This window comes from Amblyomma maculatum, chromosome 7, assembly GCF_055883805.1.
Source record: "Amblyomma maculatum isolate TAMU_Amacu chromosome 7, ASM5588380v1, whole genome shotgun sequence".
NCBI lineage: Eukaryota > Metazoa > Arthropoda > Arachnida > Ixodida > Ixodidae > Amblyomma > Amblyomma maculatum.
This window is the reverse complement of record NC_139350.1, coordinates 109109613-109127271: the sequence shown is the minus strand read 5'-3', so window position 1 is coordinate 109127271 and position 17659 is coordinate 109109613. Positions and strand designations below refer to the sequence as shown.

The window sequence follows — 17659 nt, the reverse complement described above, 5'->3', positions numbered from 1 at the left end:
CCTGATACTTAATATCCGAAATAGACTGCTGAAGGTCATTTCTTACTAAGCAAACCTGTGCATCCCACGAGGTTTATCTATTTATGATCTGAATTATTACGTAACTAAACTCCCCTTAAGCGAACGACCTCGCATTACCGAAGTGCCTGCAACGGAGCAGCACCAAAACAGCCGCCGATGAGTTATATAATCTGACTTTTGATGGTATAGCGAGGGGGAAAGCGCGAACGCAGTCCCCCACTACCAAAAATTGCATGCCCCATCTGCCCCAGTTTGGGGTAGTGGCAGGGGTCAGCACGAGCGTAGTGCAATGCCCGCACCTCTCCCTGGAGGCACCGCCTTGCTGATCACGGTAGCCTCGGCACCAGGTAAGTATGCTTGGACGACGTCTCTGCCGCGGAGGCAACCTACAGAGACGCCGCCTTCTGCTCAAGTTACGACCGTTGGGAAATAAAAGAACGTGCCTCTCCCTGCTCCGTGTTTCTTGTCTACCCGGAGAATAACAAATGTTTTCTTGCGAACTCTCAAGCTGTTAATTCAAAACTATTTTGTAGAAGCCTACTGACCATTATATGTGCACAAAATAGGCTACAAACTCGCACAACACGCTGGCGTATGTCTCAGTGTTGCTAATAGACATGTTTAACGGGTGGTGGCGCCACCTCACACGCCTTCCAACTTCTCGCATTCCTCTACTGCGGCAATGCACTGCAGCGTATTGAGCGATTGAGCGTGCAGAGTTCGTGCCCCCAAGCAGTTCGTACCGGAGAAAGTCCCAGCGATTCGCGCGTTTCCGGCAAGAAACCATCCCCGTGAGTCTCGCAAGTGGCGTCACGGACTCCGATCGCATTGTAGTAGCGACCGTAGCAGAGTGTGCCACGGGACTCGGGTATTGCACAACAGGGGAAGATCACTTGACAAGGGTAACGTAGAACCTGCGTCACGGCTACAATCCTCGCCCTCTCAGCAGTTTTTTTTTTTTTTTTTTTTTTTTACTCTTTTCCGGGCTTTTTCTTTCGAACTTTTTTCCTTGTCTTTTTTTGCGCACGTTCTTTGTAGAGGTCCCGTATTCCTTCCCGATATTCCGCTAACCACGCCCTACCTCCATTTCCCTCTTCGTGCTAACATACATTAAGTGTCCTAGGATTTAACGTGCTTTCTCTACCTGCCGTGTTTTTTTTTTTTTTTTTTCAATTCATTTCACCACCTTTCTACCTGTTTCTTTTCCTCGCCTTGCTTTACATAGCGCAAATATGAAAAAGTTAACCCTCACGGTCTGCGTAGGGTTGTTCAATATGAAAAGGAGCAAAGTTATGCCATTCATTAAGTTACCCGTTCCTCTGTCGTTTATGTGTCAAGTATACTTTTTTGTGTGTTTTATTGATTATAAATGTAACGTCCAAAAGTAATTTTCGCCTTTACTTGAGAAAATAAAACGAACCGTCTTTTTGAGCAAACTGATAGTTCCCTTTCATACTCGGAGACAGTGTACAAAGACTACGTGGGGAAAGCAGCGTCAGAAATCGAGCAGGCAACGCAGCTTGTGGAGGTGGCACGCATACATGCTTACTTGTTTTTTGTTTTTCCTTATAAACCACTTGGCTTAGACGACAATTACTATTTCGAATGAAATTAGAGCATTCTGCGTCTCTCGTACTATACTAAACAGTACCCTAATTTCGGCAATTTAACAAAAAGCACATGCAAATCTGCGTGTATTTCGCCGCTTCGCTCCGAATATAATCTCAAAGCAATTCCTATCAGTTTAAACAAATCTAATAAACCACGTGGCGTAGACGGCCCCCGCCGTGAGTGAGTGATGCAGTGGTAAGACGCGCCCGACTACTGTGCCGGAGTTCCCGGGTCCGACCACGGCGGCTGCGTTTTTCGATGGAGGCGAAACGAAGTGGCGTCCGTGTGCTGTGCGATGTCAGCGCACGTTAAAGATCCTCAGGTGGTCGAAATTACTCCGTAGCCCTCCACAACGGCTCCCCTTTCTCTCATTCCACTTTCAACTCCCACCTTCCTCCCTTCCCTTACGGCGCGGTTCAGAGTATTCGCGAGAGTTCAGAGAGTTCGCAGACTGGAGTGGCTTGCTACGGAAAGCGGGTGCTTGGCGCCTCAGCAGAGTGGTTTTCGCCCCTTACGAGACTGCATTGCGGATGTTGTCAGCACCATTGAAAACGCCCGCAACACCAGCCAAGTGGGATACCTCATCCTGCTCGACATCAGAAGCGCCTTGGATTGTCTTCCTCACTGGGCAGTGATCGACGCGCTAAAAAACATTGGTGCCACCGGCCGCCTCCTGAACTTCGTCAGTGCGTTCCTCAGCGAGCGAACACTCTCCGTGAAGGTGGGCAGCACCTGTAGTGCCCCCCGTCCAGTGCCATGCGGTGTCCCTCAGGGAAGTGTGCTGAGCCCTTTCCTATTCAACATCGTGCTGGCCCAACTACCCTTGTGTCTCCCCCGTGCTGTGCGCGAGTTTGTGCGTGTGTGTGTATATGCGGACGATGTTGCCCTGTTCGCCTCATCAACAACCCGCAGCAACGCCTCATCGCTTCGCGACCTTCAGCGTGCGCTCGATGCTGTCACCGCGTTTATTCGCAGTGTCGGCCTCGCAGTGTCGGCCGAAAAAACTGAAGCCCTGCTCTACCATCCCCGTGGTGCTGCAGCCCGCAACAAAACACGCCCTCTTCGCCTGGACGGAACCCCCCTGCCTTGGCGCACAACGGTTGTTTACCTCGGCCTCAAAATTGATGCCCGCATCACCTGGCGCCCTGCGGTGGATAAAGTGTGCGCAGACACCAAGCGCATAGGTAAACTAGCGCTTCGTCTCCTTGCCAAAGGTGAAGGAGCCTCTCCCCCGCTCTGTGCAAGAATCCATGAAGCGATCGCCTCAGCCAGAGCATTGTATGCCCTTCCCCTGCTCAGCCTCAGCCTACTCCAATGGAAAAGGCTGGACACATGCCATAGGAACGCCATACGACACATATATGGTCTCCCCAACGGATCTCAGGTGGCAGCGACCTATGCAGAAACCCGCACCATCCCCCTCTCACTAAGAGCACTCAAAACTGCCCTCAACCACATCGAGCGGCTTCACCGAGCACAAGATGGCTCTGAACTTCTTCGCAGAATTTCAGCCAAACCTAACACACGCATCGGTCGTGTCATGTGCCTCTTCCGTGAGATACTGGGCCCCCCTCCACCGCCCCTTGCTGCTTCACAACCCCCACATGAAATCTGCCCGCCCCGCATCTATCAGGGTCTCCCAGGGGTGAAGAGCAAACGAAACACGCCCGTATGCGAACTTCAGCAAGAGGCCGAATCCAAAATTCACACGGATTTTCGTCACCGAACCCTCATCTTTACTGATGGGTCAGTCCGTCAGCAAGAAAAATCCGCAGCTGCTGCATGTGTGATTCCCGACTTGGACACCTCTAAATTATGCAGGCTACACTTCCCTTCCTCGTCACAAACAGCTGAGATAGCTGCACTCAATCTGGCAGCCACCCTGCTCCTGGAAAGCCCTGAAATTAAAAATGCTGCCATTCTCACCGATTCGAGGGCAGCGCTTCAGGCCCTTGCGCAGCCTAGCAAAGGACCTCGCCTACTGCAAGTATGCGCACGCAACTTCCAACGCCTCGCCGAATCCGGCTGCGATACAGTCCTACAATGGATCCCATCGCACTGTGGGATAGGGGGCAACGAACTTGCTGATGAGCTCGCTCGATCAGCCCACCACCCGTCCGTTCCCATGTGCGCGGACAACACTACATATGACTGTGCTCGTCTTGCAATCGCGCGACACACCATTTCCCACCACCCTGACCCTCGCATCGCCAGCGGCCACCCCTTCCGTGCAGTTAATACTCGCCTCTTCGCCCGGAGAGACTATGTTCTGCTGTTGCGCCTCCGCATCGGATGTGTTTGGACCGGTGTGCGCGCTAGCCGACTACGAGGAATGTCTCCCCTGTGTGCGTCGTGCGGTGACGCAGAAACACTCGAACACGTTCTGTGTATGTGCCCTGTGTACTCGCAACCGCGACACCTCCTTCGGGAAGGTTACCGAAATCTTGGACTTCCCTGTGCTAACACATGTGAGATCCTTCACCCGTCTGGCCCTCCCCACAAAGTGCAAAGTGCCCTAAAAGTGCTCCTGTTATTCCTACGGGACAGTGGACTAAGTGCAAAACTGTGAACACTTTCCATCTTCCCCTAGTGCGCAAATTATTGCCAGCAACTCTCACCAATTCAGTGTGCCACTCCCGCGCTATTCCCCGCATAGCACCAGTTCCATTTTTTTCTTTTATTATCATTACTCTGTTTGTGTTTTTTTTTTCTTGTCCCATAAGGCCCTTTTGCACAAGGACCTTCTCTCACTCCTGCGCGCAACCAACTGCCCGCAAATCGTCTAACTTTTATCTGTACCAATTTATGTAATGCCCACAGAATCTTTTTTTTTTTCTGTGTGTGTGTTTATCATAATCAATTCCTCCGTTACATATTCCATACGGTCCCATGCACCTTCTGCAAAGGCCCTATCTCCTCCATCTCAAATAATCCCCTCAGACTACTTTTTTTTTTTTTTCCTCCCTCCACTTATTATTTTTTTTTTTGTGGTGTTTATTATCATCAATTCTTCCTTTATATATCCCATAAGGTCCCATGCAACCTCTGCAAAGGCCCTTCCTTCCCAGCCTATCTGTTGCATTTCAACTAATGCCCTCAGACTACTTTTTTTTTCCTCTCTTCTTTTTTTTTTCTTTTGTCTGTTTAGTATCATCAATTCCTCCGTTACATATTCCATAAGGTCCCATCCACCTTCTGCAAAGGCCCTATCTCCTGCATTTCAAATAATCCCCTCAGACTTTTTTTTTTTTTTTTTGTGGTGTTTATTATCATCAATTCTTCCTTTATATATCCCATAAGGTCCCGTGCAACCTCTGCAAAGGCCCTTCCTTCCCAGCCTATCTGTCGCATTTCAAATATGCCCTCAGACTACTTTTTTATTATTATTATTATTATTATTATTATTATTATTATTATTATTATTATTATTATTATTATTATTATTATTATTATTATTATTATTATTATTATTTTTTATTATTATTATCTTATCTCCTCCTATATTATCCCACAAGGCTCTTTGCCCCTTCTGCAAGGCCCCACTCCTCCCACCGCGCGCATCCAACTGCTCGCATAAGCATCCATGACATTCCAAATCTCCCTATCAGATTTTCTTTTTTTTTTCCCTTTCTTTAAACCTCATAATTATCTCTACATATGTCATGAAGGCTTTCTCCTTTGCGCGGCACGTCCCCGCTTCAAAATCCACCAATCCTTGTTGTACGAGTGTTTGCCCTTCCATGTTTGGCATTTTTCTCCAGGGGTCCTCGACATTGACTACTAACGACAACGCTTTCGCTCCCCCTTCCCCTCTACTCGGCCCCGTTGCGGTGTATCCCTGCAAGTACAGGAGACAGTTATAGGGCCGTGTAATCCCCCCCTTCTCTTCCCCCCTCAACAAGAATCTCATTATTATTATCTGTCATACAGAGCAAGTGTGACAGATACTGCGCCTTTTTCTTCCAGCGACAGTAGCGATGGTGTACCTACAAACTTGCTCTAGGCGGATAAAGTGCGACTAATTAACGCCGATAAGAGGCAAATGATAGAGGAGAGGAGGGATTCCCCTGATACTTAATATCCGAAATAGACTGCTGAAGGTCATTTCTTACTAAGCAAACCTGTGCATCCCACGAGGTTTATCTATTTATGATCTGAATTATTACGTAACTAAACTCCCCTTAAGCGAACGACCTCGCATTACCGAAGTGCCTGCAACGGAGCAGCACCAAAACAGCCGCCGATGAGTTATATAATCTGACTTTTGATGGTATAGCGAGGGGGAAAGCGCGAACGCAGTCCCCCACTACCAAAAATTGCATGCCCCATCTGCCCCAGTTTGGGGTAGTGGCAGGGGTCAGCACGAGCGTAGTGCAATGCCCGCACCTCTCCCTGGAGGCACCGCCTTGTGTTTAAGAGAATTTTATTTATACTGAAGGTTCTGGTACAGGTCAAGGCTTCATGATTATCTCTGACACAGCAATAAAGGGCACTTACAAAAATGTTACAACAATACAATGACTCGCAAGGAGAAGATAAGCACGTAGACGAAAATACAGGCAAACACTCGTCCACCTTCCTAGTAAGGAAGGATGGACGCGGTCACTTTTCCATTAACAATGGAAATGAAGCGCGTTGACCAATGCAGGAGGAAGGCCTCCTCCCCGAGCATTACAAGTTCTTCATTTAGATGCTTCAATAAAAGAGTTCTGAAGCGATGGAGCAGAGGGAACATGGCTCTCTGCGGGCGTCCCCGCAGACTCGCATATCCTCTCCGCTTCCAAAGTACGAAAGCGCCAATGCACATGATGAGTTCGGCAAAGGCATCTCGGTGACGGCTTTGCCACTGAATGTGTGTCTGAAACATGCTGGTTACAAGGCGCCAAAAAATGCGCGCAACCTGACATTCGTAGATGGCGTGATTTAAAGTTTCGGTGCGACCGCATTGCGGGCATGAGGCGGAGGGCGCCACGCCCCACGCTGCAAGACGATCGGCCGTGGGTAGCGCTTCCCATTGCCGAAGCCAAGTAAAGCTTCTTACATCTGCTGGGAGGGAAACAATGGTGCGATTCATCCGCCTCCTTTTGCGCATTTTCCTGCATTGGTCATCGTCAAGAGCTTGGAGCGCTACACCTTCACAAAGCTCGCTCGCAGTCATTTCTCTAGGGTCACATTCAGGCATCGTGTTATTAAAGAAATGCAATGAGTTAATTACATATATGTAAAATGGTGGCGGTCTCTCGGCCGCCGGGCCCTTCCGAACAGGAAGATCAAAGAAACGACGCGACATACCCATTAGGTATGAGGACAGCTCGCTGCCTCGATACATTGTGTCAGAAATCAGGTCCCACATGGTTTTCAAGGCCAATGCACGACACATGACATCAAGATCTGGGATGCTGAACCCTCCCATGTTGGTAGGGAGTCGAACAAAAACTCTTGCCACGCTTTCCGCATGGCCATCCCAGAAAAAAGAGCCACACAGGGTGGCTAAACTTTGAAGGACTCGGCGAGGAGGACGTGCGACCTTGGCTACATAGAAAAGAGATGCTATGATGGAAGTTTTGATTAGATATGCGCGTTCTGAGAACGGTAGGTGAAAGGTTTTGGCTATTTCTGTTCGCTTTTCAGCTTTGCGTTTTATTTCCTTCCAGGTGGTGCGGGCTACTTCTCCGGACGCTAAAAACGTGACGCCCAGGACTTTGACACCATCTACAAACTGCACTCCGTCTGGGAAGTCACCCCTAAAGGACCCAAAGCTGAGAGCTTGGCTTTTAGCTGGGTTGAGACGCGCTCCCGACAGGTGGCTATATGTGTGGAAGAGCTGCAGGAAGGCTCTGTAACTGTCAATATCTCTGATGAACAGGGATACATCATCTGCATATGCTGCAACCTTGATTTCGCCTTGGCCTGGAAGGGGAAAGCCCCGTATTGACTGGCAACATTGTATCCGGTGGAGCAAGGGTTCTATGCAAAGGACAAACAGGATCGAGGACAATGGGCATCCTTGTCGAATGCCGCGACTCACGGGGAGGGGTTCAGTGATTCGATTGTTAATCACGAGTCTGGCTTCCAAATCTGTGTACAGGAGCCTTAGGACATTGATCAGATTCGCAGGGAAACCAAAACATTCTAGTACTCCAAACAGATAGTTTCGCTCTACCCGATCGAACGCTTTTTCTTGGTCTAGGGAAACAAAGACGCCCGAGACCTGCGTGCGTGTGGCATACGTGAAGAGGTCACGGGTTAGAGCTAAAGAAGAAAAAATTGTGCGCTCCGGCACGCAACATGTCTGGACATTGCTTATCAGTTCAGGGAGAACGGATGATATGCGCCAGTATGGCGGTAAGTATTTTATAGTCTGAATTGAGTAATGAAATGGGCCTCCATGCTTTCGGGTCGGATGGTACGCCTCCACTTTTCAGGAGGAGCACAACTTTGCTTTCACGAAATGATGCTGGCCGAAGCCCATCAGTAAGGAGTCCATTGAGCATAGATAGCAGGTGTGTTTCGGTGAAGAAGGTTTTGTAAAAAATAAGTGGTAGGCATTCATCCCTTGGAGCGTAAAGTTTAGCTCCTCTAGGGTGACACAGACTATCACGACTCGGGAATGCGGGCTATGCCTGTGCAAAAATCGCTTATGGTAGTATTTTGGCTCGCAGAATCCCTGCACTCCGCTGTAAACAAGCGCGTAAAGTGCGCGCTAAAAACGGCCTCAATGTCATCAGCCTGATCCGACTGTGTGCCGTCCGGCAACTGAACGAAAGGGATCTCTTCTCGACATTCCGACGAGCCACAGCGAACACTGCGCAGTACAGAAGGGTCTGCAATCGGCCTTCCATTAATGTATGTCTGCGCCGCACTTCGGGAGTTGAGTCGAAGTAAGAGTTCATAGCGGGCTTGCAATTGGTTCAGATAGTCCTGCATTGTGAACGTGAGGGGCGCGCCCCGTCGCACAATGCGTGCCCTACGAAGTGTATCATTTATTTCGGCAGTTAAACGTGCCCTTCTATTTCGACCTGCTTTAATGAGCTCCGTTCGCCATATGGTTTTTAGAGCGTCCCAGCTACTTGGCTGAGGAGCGTGGCTGCACGTTCCTGCTAAGGCTTCTTTCAAGGAGGCTACACTTGGAGGGTCGTGGGCCAATGTCAAGTCCATTTTCCACTGGTCCCTAGGTGGGACAGGGTGATTGAAGTGGAGTGTCACTAAAACTGGGTAATGGTCGGAGATGCGCGGGACATCGGGTGGGAACGTAAGAACTTCACAATCAGTGACATAATTAATGAGATTCTCTGGGAAGTAAAAGCGGTCTAGCCGACTCTTATTCCTGCCCCGTTGCCATGTGGCAACGAACGTTTCACCGTGCAACTCTATCCAGGCATCTCTCAGTTTGAAATTATGTACAAGCTGTTTTAAGGCTCGGGCCCCGCTGTAGGGCCTACCTTGTCGCCTACCGCTAACATCCCTGTAAGGGTCTTCAACACAGTTGAAATCACCAACTATGAAGGTGGGATAATTGTCCAACAAAAAGGTATCCAAAGAATCGAAAAACTCAGAGGTGGAAGATCGCTGGGAGGGAGCATAAACCACAAGTGCGCGCACACGTCTGCCTTGCACATTGAAATCAACAGCCAAGGTGCGACCATCGAAACCATATACGCAGTGGGCACCACGACGAAAATGTGGTTTAAGAAAAACAACTCCAACGCCAGACATATGTGAATCAGTAAGTGTAAAAAAGGCATGAACAAAAAAGCGATCACAGAAAGATTGAACATCATATGGACAACTAAAATTGCACTCTTGTAAGAAAAGAATATCCACATTGCGAGCACGGGCAAAGTTTACAATCTCTCTCTGTTTGTTCAGGTTCCTGAAGCCCTGAGCATTCAGAGTTAAAAGATGAATTGCTGCCATTGTTATTATGAAAGTGCGCACACGGATATTCTGAACTAAGGAGGGGAAAAAAAAAGGACATAAAAGACTGTTATCTATGGAAAGTCGTGCCCAGACTGCGCCTGGGCACTGGGAATTTTGTTGGGCTTACTCAAGTTGGACGAGTCGTCGCTGTCTGCCGACTCGGGATGTCCCCTTTTCGCAGTCTGGCGGTCGTAATCCATAAGGTTGTCGCCCGTGAGTGATCCGACGAGGAGGTTGAGGGGGTTTTTCAACTCTATTTTCCGAGAGTCAGTCGCAAGTCTGTTCACTCGAATGTTCTGTGGAACACTTTGTGGCATGCTGTGTCGACCCGTCGAGCCGTCGCCTCCTGTCGCTCGGGAGCCACGTGCAACCGGGTTACGTTGAAACTCGGTGAGGTCCGAAGTGTTGCTTGCACTGGAGTGGAATGTTGAGTCGCTGGATGCTGAAGCGGCGTCATCCGGCTGCTCTGTGTTCCGGCTGGCGACTCCGCTCAACTCGTCAGATGATGTGGAAGGAAGTTCTGGGAAATCTTGTGGTGAATCTATGGTGCCCTTATTGGTGTTAGAAACTTCATCGTCGGTTTTCTCGGCTATGGTGAGGTCTTCTGTGTCGGAAGCTGCTACTGAGTCAGCCCCCGGTGTGACTTCTCGTCGCTCTACTGCTGGAGAGCGCGCTCTTTGTTCCTCGGAGGCCGCTGCTGCCGCAAAAGACCTTGGCCGCACGCAGTCAACAGTTGCGTGATGTCCACCGCACCTGCGGCACGGTTCTTCGCACCCCTCCGTGGCATGTCCGAAGATACCGCATCTGGAACAGCGGGGAGTGTGGCAGTCTCTTCCGATATGGCCTGACAGGCGGCATTTGGAGCACACCTTCTGAACGCCCCGATAATCACACATCACGGTGTGACCTTGAACTGAAAGGAAATTGGGGATGGGCTTCTTCATTTCTATTTTAACAACTCGGATTCCTGTGCCAACGCCGGGGCGTCCTTTAAAGACTGGTTCGTGTACATTCTGGACGTTGCCGTACGCTGACATCACTGCAGCAATCGTTGCGTCGGCCACCCACAGAGGCACTCGGAAAATGGACACGTGGACGATTTCGGGGCCAACACTCGCTATCGGGACTGAAACACCATTGATAAGAATGCTGCCTTTGGTCTTGATTTTCGATGCTGCGCTATCAGAAGACGCCGCTAAACCGAACTTGGCTCCTCCGATATGTTGGAGGGACTTGACGCCGGCAACGCCGGTAACAGATTCAAGGGCATCGATGATTTCATCAACCGTGCTGCCCTCTGGTGCTTCAAAAATGAAGCAATGCGCTTTGGGAGGCGGGGTGGCGTATGCCATCAGGATGGTGGAGCGGAGCCCTGGCTCCCACGGCGAAACGCAGTGGTGCCCGGGCGGGTTGTTGACTGGCGGATCCCCTGGACGATCCGGTGGGCGGAATCCAGGGCCCGCCTTGATGCTCGAAGATCTGGTCCTGGTCGGGCAGAGTAACGGCGACGCTGATCACGGTAGCCTCGGCACCAGGTAAGTATGCTTGAACGACGTCTCTGCCGCGGAGGCAACCTACAGAGACGCCGCCTTCTGCTCAAGTTACGACCGTTGGGAAATAAAAGAACGTGCCTCTCCCTGCTCCGTGTTTCTTGTCTACCCGGAGAATAACAAATGTTTTCTTGCGAACTCTCAAGCTGTTAATTCAAAACTATTTTGTAGAAGCCTACTGACCATTATATGTGCACAAAATAGGCTACAAACTCGCACAACACGCTGGCGTATGTCTCAGTGTTGCTAATAGACATGTTTAACGGGTGGTGGCGCCACCTCACACGCCTTCCAACTTCTCGCATTCCTCTACTGCGGCAATGCACTGCAGCGTATTGAGCGATTGAGCGTGCAGAGTTCGTGCCCCCAAGCAGTTCGTACCGGAGAAAGTCCCAGCGATTCGCGCGTTTCCGGCAAGAAATCATCCCCGTGAGTCTCGCAAGTGGCGTCACGGACTCCGATCGCATTGTAGTAGCGACCGTAGCAGAGTGTGCCACGGGACTCGGGTATTGCACAACAGGGGAAGATCACTTGACAAGGGTAACGTAGAACCTGCGTCACGGCTACAATCCTCGCCCTCTCAGCAGATTTTTTTTTTTTTTTACTCTTTTCCGGGCTTTTTCTTTCGAACTTTTTTCCTTGTCTTTTTTTGCGCACGTTCTTTGTAGAGGTCCCGTATTCCTTCCCGATATTCCGCTAACCACGCCCTACCTCCATTTCCCTCTTCGTGCTAACATACATTAAGTGTCCTAGGATTTAACGTGCTTTCTCTACCTGCCGTGTTTTTTTTTTTTTTTTTCAATTCATTTCACCACCTTTCTACCTGTTTCTTTTCCTCGCCTTGCTTTACATAGCGCAAATATGAAAAAGTTAACCCTCACGGTCTGCGTAGGGTTGTTCAATATGAAAAGGAGCAAAGTTATGCCATTCATTAAGTTACCCGTTCCTCTGTCGTTTATGTGTCAAGTATACTTTTTTGTGTGTTTTATTGATTATAAATGTAACGTCCAAAAGTAATTTTCGCCTTTACTTGAGAAAATAAAACGAACCGTCTTTTTGAGCAAACTGATAGTTCCCTTTCATACTCTGAGACAGTGTACAAAGACTACGTGGGGAAAGCAGCGTCAGAAATCGAGCAGGCAACGCAGCTTGTGGAGGTGGCACGCATACATGCTTACTTGTTTTTTGTTTTTCCTTATAAACCACTTGGCTTAGACGACAATTACTATTTCGAATGAAATTAGAGCATTCTACGTCTCTCGTACTATACTAAACAGTACCCTAATTTCGGCAATTTAACAAAAAGCACATGCAAATCTGCGTGTATTTCGCCGCTTCGCTCCGAATATAATCTCAAAGCAATTCCTATCAGTTTAAACAAATCTAATAAACCACGTGGCGTAGACGGCCCCCGCCGTGAGTGAGTGATGCAGTGGTAAGACGCGCCCGACTACTGTGCCGGAGTTGTTCCCGGGTCCGACCACGGCGGCCGCGTTTTTCGATGCGTCCGTGTGCTGTGCGATGTCAGCGCACGTTAAAGATCCTCAGGTGGTCGAAATTACTCCGTAGCCCTCCACAACGGCTCCCCTTTCTCTCATTCCACTTTCACTCCCACCTTCCTCCCTTCCCTTACGGCGCGGTTCAGAGTATTCGCGAGAGTTCAGAGAGTTCGCAGACTGGAGTGGCTTGCTACGGAAAGCGGGTGCTTGGCGCCTCAGCAGAGTGGTTTTCGCCCCTTACGAGCAACTGCTGACTGCATTGCGGATGTTGTCAGCACCATTGAAAACGCCCGCAACACCAGCCAAGTGGGATACCTCATCCTGCTCGACATCAGAAGCGCCTTCGATTGTCTTCCTCACTGGGCAGTGATCGACGCACTAAAAAACATTGGTGCCACCGGCCGCCTCCTGAACTTCGTCAGTGCGTTCCTCAGCGAGCGAACACTCTCCGTGAAGGTGGGCAACACCTGTAGTGCCCCCCGTCCAGTGCCATGCGGTGTCCCTCAGGGAAGTGTGCTGAGCCCTTTCCTATTCAACATCGTGCTGGCCCAACTACCCTTGTGTCTCCCCCGTGCTGTGCGCGAGTTTGTGCGTGTGTGTGTGTATATGCGGACGATGTTGCCCTGTTCGCCTCATCAACAACCCGCAGCAACGCCTCATCGCTTCGCGACCTTCAGCGTGCGCTCGATGCTGTCACCGCGTTTATTCGCAGTGTCGGCCTCGCAGTGTCGGCCGAAAAAACTGAAGCCCTGCTCTACCATCCCCGTGGTGCTGCAGCCCGCAACAAAACACGCCCTCTTCGCCTGGACGGAACCCCCCTGCCTTGGCGCACAACGGTTGTTTACCTCGGCCTCAAAATTGATGCCCGCATCACCTGGCGCCCTGCGGTGGATAAAGTGTGCGCAGACACCACGCGCATAGGTAAACTAGCGCTTCGTCTCCTTGCCAAAGGTGAAGGAGCCTCTCCCCCGCTCTGTGCAAGAATCCATGAAGCGATCGCCTCAGCCAGAGCATTGTATGCCCTTCCCCTGCTCAGCCTCAGCCCACTCCAATGGAAAAGGCTGGACACATGCCATAGGAACGCCATACGACACATATATGGTCTCCCCAACGGATCTCAGGTGGCAGCGACCTATGCAGAAACCCGCACCATCCCCCTCTCACTAAGAGCACTCAAAACTGCCCTCAACCACATCGAGCGGCTTCACCGAGCACAAGATGGCTCTGAACTTCTTCGCAGAATTTCAGCCAAACCTAACACACGCATCGGTCGTGTCATGTGCCTCTTCCGTGAGATACTGGGCCCCCCTCCACCGCCCCTTGCTGCTTCACAACCCCCACATGAAATCTGCCCGCCCCGCATCTATCAGGGTCTCCCAGGGGTGAAGAGCAAACGAAACACGCCCGTATGCGAACTTCAGCAAGAGGCCGAATCCAAAATTCACACGGATTTTCGTCACCGAACCCTCATCTTTACTGATGGGTCAGTCCGTCAGCAAGCAAAATCCGCAGCTGCTGCATGTGTGATTCCCGACTTGGACACCTCTAAATTATGCAGGCTACACTTCCCTTCCTCGTCACAAACAGCTGAGATAGCTGCACTCAATCTGGCAGCCACCCTGCTCCTGGAAAGCCCTGAAATTAAAAATGCTGCCATTCTCACCGATTCGAGGGCAGCGCTTCAGGCCCTTGCGCAGCCTAGCAAAGGACCTCGCCTACTGCAAGTATGCGCACGCAACTTCCAACGCCTCGCCGAATCCGGCTGCGATACAGTCCTACAATGGATCCCATCGCACTGTGGGATAGGGGGCAACGAACTTGCTGATGAGCTCGCTCGATCAGCCCACCACCCGTCCGTTCCCATGTGCGCGGACAACACTACATATGACTGTGCTCGTCTTGCAATCGCGCGACACACCATTTCCCACCACCCTGACCCTCGCATCGCCAGCGGCCACCCCTTCCGTGCAGTTAATACTCGCCTCTTCGCCCGGAGAGACTATGTTCTGCTGTTGCGCCTCCGCATCGGATGTGTTTGGACCGGTGTGCGCGCTAGCCGACTACGAGGAATGTCTCCCCTGTGTGCGTCGTGCGGTGACGCAGAAACACTCGAACACGTTCTGTGTATGTGCCCTGCGTACTCGCAACCGCGACACCTCCTTCGGGAAGGTTACCGAAATCTTGGACTTCCCTGTGCTAACACATGTGAGATCCTTCACCCGTCTGGCCCTCCCCACAAAGTGCAAAGTGCCCTAAAAGTGCTCCTGTTATTCCTACGGGACAGTGGACTAAGTGCAAAACTGTGAACACTTTCCATCTTCCCCTAGTGCGCAAATTATTGCCAGCAACTCTCACCAATTCAGTGTGCCACTCCCGCGCTATTCCCCGCATAGCACCAGTTCCATTTTTTTCTTTTATTATCATTACTCTGTTTGTGTTTTTTTTTTCTTGTCCTATAAGGCCCTTTTGCACAAGGACCTTCTCTCACTCCTGCGCGCAACCAACTGCCCGCAAATCGTCTAACTTTTATCTGTACCAATTTATGTAATGCCCACAGAATCTTTTTTTTTTTTTGTGTGTGTGTTTATCATAATCAATTCCTCCGTTACATATTCCATAAGGTCCCATGCACCTTCTGCAAAGGCCCTATCTCCTCCATCTCAAATAATCCCCTCAGACTACTTTTTTTTTTTTTTCCTCCCTCCACTTATTATTATTTTTTTTTGTGGTGTTTATTATCATCAATTCTTCCTTTATATATCCCATAAGGTCCCATGCAACCTCTGCAAAGGCCCTTCCTTCCCAGCCTATCTGTTGCATTTCAACTAATGCCCTCAGACTACTTTTTTTTTCCTCTCTTCTTTTTTTTTTTCTTTTGTCTGTTTAGTATCATCAATTCCTCCGTTGCATATTCCATAAGGTCCCATCCACCTTCTGCAAAGGCCCTATCTCCTGCATTTCAAATAATCCCCTCAGACTTTTTTTTTTTTTCTCCCTCCACTTTTTTTTTTTTTTGTGGTGTTTCTTATCATCAATTCTTCCTTTATATATCCCATAAGGTCCCATGCAACCTCTGCAAAGGCCCTTCCTTCCCAGCCTATCTGTCGCATTTCAAATATGCCCTCAGACTACTTTTTTTTATTATTATTATTATTTTTTTTTTATTATTATTATCTTATCTCCTCCTATATTATCCCACAAGGCTCTTTGCCCCTTCTGCAAGGCCCCACTCCTCCCACCGCGCGCATCCAACTGCTCGCATAAGCATCCATGACATTCCAAATCTCCCTATCAGATTTTCTTTTTTTTTTCCCTTTCTTTAAACCTCATAATTATCTCTACATATGTCATGAAGGCTTTCTCCTTTGCGCGGCACGTCCCCGCTTCAAAATCCACCAATCCTTGTTGTACGAGTGTTTGCCCTTCCATGTTTGGCATTTTTCTCCAGGGGTCCTCGACATTGACTACCAACGACAACGCTTTCGCTCCCCCTTCCCCTCTACTCGGCCCCGTTGCGGTGTATCCCTGCAAGTACAGGAGACAGTTATAGGGCCGTGTAATCCCCCCCTTCTCTTCCCCCCTCAACAAGAATCTCATTATTATTATCTGTCATACAGAGCAAGTGTGACAGATACTGCGCCTTTTTCTTCCAGCGACAGTAGCGATGGTGTACCTACAAACTTGCTCTAGGCGGATAAAGTGCGACTAATTAACGCCGATAAGAGGCACATGATAGAGGAGAGGAGGGATTCCCCTGATACTTAATATCCGAAATAGACTGCTGAAGGTCATTTCTTACTAAGCAAACCTGTGCATCCCACGAGGTTTATCTATTTATGATCTGAATTATTACGTAACTAAACTCCCCTTAAGCGAACGACCTCGCATTACCGAAGTGCCTGCAACGGAGCAGCACCAAAACAGCCGCCGATGAGTTATATAATCTGACTTTTGATGGTATAGCGAGGGGGAAAGCGCGAACGCAGTCCCCCACTACCAAAAATTGCATGCCCCATCTGCCCCAGTTTGGGGTAGTGGCAGGGGTCAGCACGAGCGTAGTGCAATGCCCGCACCTCTCCCTGGAGGCACCGCCTTGTGTTTAAGAGAATTTTATTTATACTGAAGGTTCTGGTACAGGTCAAGGCTTCATGATTATCTCTGACACAGCAATAAAGGGCACTTACAAAAATGTTACAACAATACAATGACTCGCAAGGAGAAGATAAGCACGTAGACGAAAATACAGGCAAACACTCGTCCACCTTCCTAGTAAGGAAGGATGGACGCGGTCACTTTTCCATTAACAATGGAAAGGAAGCGCGTTGACCAATGCAGGAGGAAGGCCTCCTCCCCGAGCATTACAAGTTCTTCATTTAGATGCTTCAATAAAAGAGTTCTGAAGCGATGGAGCAGGGGGAACATGGCTCTCTGCGGGCGTCCCCGCAGACTCGCATATCCTCTCCGCTTCCAAAGTACGAAAGCGCCAATGCACATGATGAGTTCGGCAAAGGCATCTCGGTGACGGCTTTGCCACTGAATGTGTGTCTGAAACATGCTGGTTACGAGGCGCCAAAAAATGCGCGCAACCTGACATGCGTAGACGGCGTGATTTAAAGTTTCGCTGCGACCGCATTGCGGGCATGAGGCGGAGGGCGCCACGCCCCACGCCGCAAGACGATCGGCCGTGGGTAGCGCTTCCCATTGCCGAAGCCAAGTAAAGCTTCTTACATCTGCTGGGAGGGAAACAATGGTGCGATTCATCCGCCTCCTTTTGCGCATTTTCCTGCATTGGTCATCGTCAAGAGCTTGGAGCGCTACACCTTCACTAAGCTCGCTCGCAGTCATTTCTCTAGGGTCACATTCAGGCATCGTGTTATTAAAGAAATGCAATGAGTTAATTACATACATGTAAAATGGTGGCGGTCGCTCGGCCGCCGGGCCCTTCCGAACAGGAAGATCAAAGAAACGACGCGACATACCCATTAGGTATGAGGACAGCTCGCTGCCTCGATACATTGTGTCAGAAATCAGGTCCCACATGGTATTCAAGGCCAATGC

General features: G+C 49.8%; 1 non-coding gene and 2 pseudogenes across 1 annotated transcript; all 3 read right to left on the bottom strand.

Annotated features, from left to right (window-relative positions):
* Positions 1-212: 212 nt before the first annotated feature.
* Positions 213-376, bottom strand: LOC146184368 (U1 spliceosomal RNA). The gene has a single exon (XR_014709011.1). It is a non-coding gene; the product is annotated as a U1 spliceosomal RNA (small nuclear RNA).
* A 5534-nt stretch (positions 377-5910) lies between these two features.
* LOC146184367 (U1 spliceosomal RNA) lies at positions 5911-6048 on the bottom strand (annotated as a pseudogene).
* Positions 6049-16566: 10518 nt separating this feature from the next.
* LOC146184366 (U1 spliceosomal RNA) lies at positions 16567-16704 on the bottom strand (annotated as a pseudogene).
* Between the last annotated feature and the right edge of the window lie 955 nt (positions 16705-17659).